At 32.3% G+C, this 3,789-nt stretch overlaps 1 protein-coding gene across 2 annotated transcripts in view; it reads right to left on the bottom strand.

Annotated features, from left to right (window-relative positions):
* Positions 1–324: 324 nt before the first annotated feature.
* Positions 325–3,789, bottom strand: part of LOC148950664 (neuron-specific calcium-binding protein hippocalcin-like) — a 257,313-nt gene continuing 253,848 nt past the window's right edge. The window contains exon 9 of one of the 2 annotated variants that reach the window (XM_089091695.1): positions 325–554. The gene's annotated coding sequence lies outside the window, so the exon portion shown is untranslated. The remainder of the gene's footprint in view (positions 555–3,789) is intronic. The other variant, XM_089091696.1, reaches the window with a different exon arrangement.

Genomic DNA, 3,789 nt, shown 5'->3' with positions numbered 1-3,789 from the left:
TTTCGGAAACTTGATAATAATGAAACTGAAGCACCAGAATCTTTCTGTCTCCATAATATAATCTCCATTCTTTCAAAAAATTAAGATTTTTGAGAAATTATTGTGATATTTTGAAAAATATTGGTAGATTCTGTAAGAATAAAGTCAAAGCAGGAGCTTCTTTCTGTCTCCGTAATACAATCCCTATTCTTTGAAAATGTTACATGTCGCTTAGAAATGACTGCAACGTCTTGGAAAACTTAAGTAAACTTAAAAACTAAAGCAGGTAATTTTTCCTATCACCAAGACAAGTGATAATATGTAAAGGAGTGAATAGTACAAAAATACATCGTTTTATTTGAAGATCATCAGCTACAGTGAAAAATACATTTAACACAAATTACATGACACTTGAACCGAACATACAAACAGGCCCTCTAAAGGCATATAAGTAACTTTATAGATTCACAATCGATACTTCAATTTTCACAGTAACTAGGCAACTTGGGATACCATCCTTGCTTCCAAATTAATTGTTTCACCAGAGAGGACTGTTCCTAAATGAATTGGTAATTCTAATAAAAAAATAAGATAGGTTAGTTTTACTGCGATATTTGAATAATTTCTTATACATTAATTAGACACACTTAAATTAAAAAAAAACACTTATGCTATTTTGAGGCTCGACTTTCGGTAAAATTTTTGCAGCAGATTAACTAAAGGCTAAAAACTGCCTTTGTTATATTCCAAGGGACGGTGGAAACGGAATCTTATGGATTGAATAAATTGGGTGATCATTTACATATATATATATATATATATATATACGCGCGCGCGCGCGCGCGCGCGCGCGCGCGCGCGCGCGCGCGCGCGCGCGCGCGCGCATATAATATATATATATATATATATATATATACATATATATATATATACATATATATGTATATAAATATATATGTATATGTATATATATATATATATATATATATATATATATATATATATATATATATATATATATATATATATATATATATATATATATATATATATATATATATATATATATATATATATATATAAGATCGTAAAAATTATAATTAATCTGCCAAACTTATGATAAAAGAAAGTTAATGATAATATAAGCTAAAAAAATATAGTAGAAAAAAAGTAGAAGAAGTAGAAAACGCAGGAAAGTAGAAAAAATAAGCTTTAAAATATAGAAACAAACAGCTCGAGAAGTTGTGGCTTTCTTTTGAAGATTTAGTTGCCTGTGAGAACCAACTAATTGTTAATGTCCGATTTTTAAGGACAAAAAAGTTGTCAAATTTAATTAACTAGTTTTATTGATTTATTTAAAGGTACAACATGGCAAAACTGGCAAAAGTTTGGTACTGCTCTAAGAACTTAATTATTCTGAAACAACCAAAGGAAAAATGCCATAAATCTCGTCTAGGTACAAGAGGTAGTCCCTTTAAACTGCTTTTTTTCGGAATGTTGCATTTTATACCATTGAAGTCCAATATCATACAGTTCGTGGTAACGAACTGTAAGTAAGGAGCGACCCAGTTCAATAGTAACCGAAAACGGATTTTTGATACCAGTAGATACATCAAAAGAATTGAATTTTCATGCTGATTTCAAATATATAAGTTTCATCAAGTTTAGTGTTACCCATTCAAAGTTACCAGCCTGAAAAACATTGCCTTATTTTCGAAAAATGGGGGAAGCATCCCCAAAATTGGTAGAATCTTAATGAAAATCACACCATCTGATTAACTGTATCAGAACACCCTACTGTAGAGGTTTCAAGCTCCTATCTCCAAAAATGTGAAATATTGTATTTTTTGCCAGAAAAAAGATCAAGAATGCGTGTTTATTTGTTTTTTTTTCCCAGGGGTGATCGTATCGATCCAGTGGTCGTAGAATATCGTGAGAGGAATCATTCTAACGGAAATTAAAAATTCTAGTGTCCTTTTAAAGTGACCAAAAGAATTGGAGGGCAACTAGACTCCCTCCCAGGCTTATTTTTTTCCGAAGTCCCCTGATCAAAATTTTTAGATAGCCATTTTGTTCAGTATAGTCGAAAATTCAATAGATATATCTTTTACGATGACTTCATCCCCCACATTTCCCGGGGGAATTGCTGCAAGGTATGAACTTTGCGTATTGTTTACATATAGTATTGGTTATTGGGAAGTATACAGACGTTTTCAGGAGGGATTTCTTCTGGTGGGGAGGGGTCGGAGGAAGGGTTTACGTGGAAGGATCTTTCCATGGAGGATATTTTCATGGGAAAAGGGATATTTCTATGATGGGACGCCAGATTTCCCAGCATTAAATAAAAAACGATCAGAAATTAAATATAAAAAACAAGTTTTTTACATTAAAACTTAAAAAGAACAGAAGTTATTACGTATGTGAGGGGGTTCACCCCCTAGTCAATACCTCACTCTTTACGCTAAATTTTTTTCTGGTACTTTCAAAAGAGCTATCTATTCTAATTAAACATCCTTTATAATTCAAAGGTTTGAGATTCGAACAAAATTTCAATCGTATCGTATCTCGTTCGTATCGTACAAAAAATCATAAAAAATATATAATTAATACAGAATTTCGTTTTAATTATTCATGTACGGTGAGCCAAAATGAAAGCTGCATTAGTTCAAAAACGTTCAGAAATTAAATAAAAAAACAAGCTTTTTTTAACTGAAAGTGAAGAATGAACAGAAATTATTCTATATATGAAAGGGACTGTTCCCTCCTCAACGCCTCGCTCTTTACGCTAAAGTCTGACTCTGTCTCACAACTCGATTTTCTAAAACAATAAAAAGTGTTGTTCAATGTGTTTTTTCTTTTCTCTTGAAGTTTACATAAAAGGTCAATTTTTATTTTTTATTTTTTTATTTTTTTCTGAGCACTGAAGACGACTTGACAGATGTTTTTGTTGAAATATCTGCTTAAATTCGTTTCATATTTTTCCACTGACATAACCCTCGGTTTTCTCGCCTATTTGGTTTTATTTTTTTTTATTATTTTTTTCTCTTTGCTTTATGGTCCCAATATAATACTGCCAGCCATGATTTGGATGTGTGAACTTGTATTTTACTAGTACTCCTACTAACAAAATATTATATTACCAAACCGGCTCAGGCCAACACGGCTGATCACGTTCTTCCTCCACCCTGATTTGTCTAAAGTTGCACTTTTTACTTCATCCCATGAACTTCCAATATGCTATCAATCCCTTCTTATGACCTCTTTCCAGCCCATTCGGGAAAGACGGGCTTTTCGCTTTAAACCAATTGCCAAAAAGGAGAATTTTCGGGTACCCATGAACCTTCGTCCGCAAAATTTGACCTTAATTTATTTCTTTCTTTATTTTTGTCCTGGACAATGATATTGAACCAGGTTTGTAGAATAGCCTATTGTTTAATGCACTGTAAACGAGGTATAGGCTAAACTTTCAATATTTAGTCCCTTAAATACAACTTAAATACAATGGAAACAAAATAAGTCCTCGTATGTGGATATTCTGACAGGGCTCCTACACAAAGGCACAAATTAGTTTCTTTTACTGGAAAAGCGGAGGAAATTGGGACTAAAGGGGGACTTATTGTTCTTTTTCAAAATTACATCATAGCTATGAGTAAGGATAAAAGGCTTTGCTTCCTGATGGAAAAAATATATGAGACAAAATGCAGAATTTATTTTTACAAGGGAAAGGGATATAAAATCATGTCCGAACAGAATAGTTAGAACCTAAAAATGATAATTGGTGCAGTAGTTTGGTCGTTTGCATAGCCCAAT

Source organism: Artemia sp. Qi Xiang Cuo, chromosome 7 (assembly GCF_049724085.1).
Source record: "Artemia sp. Qi Xiang Cuo chromosome 7, ASM4972408v1, whole genome shotgun sequence".
Classification (NCBI taxonomy): domain Eukaryota; kingdom Metazoa; phylum Arthropoda; class Branchiopoda; order Anostraca; family Artemiidae; genus Artemia; species Artemia sp. Qi Xiang Cuo.
This window is presented reverse-complemented; position numbering and strand designations above follow the sequence as displayed.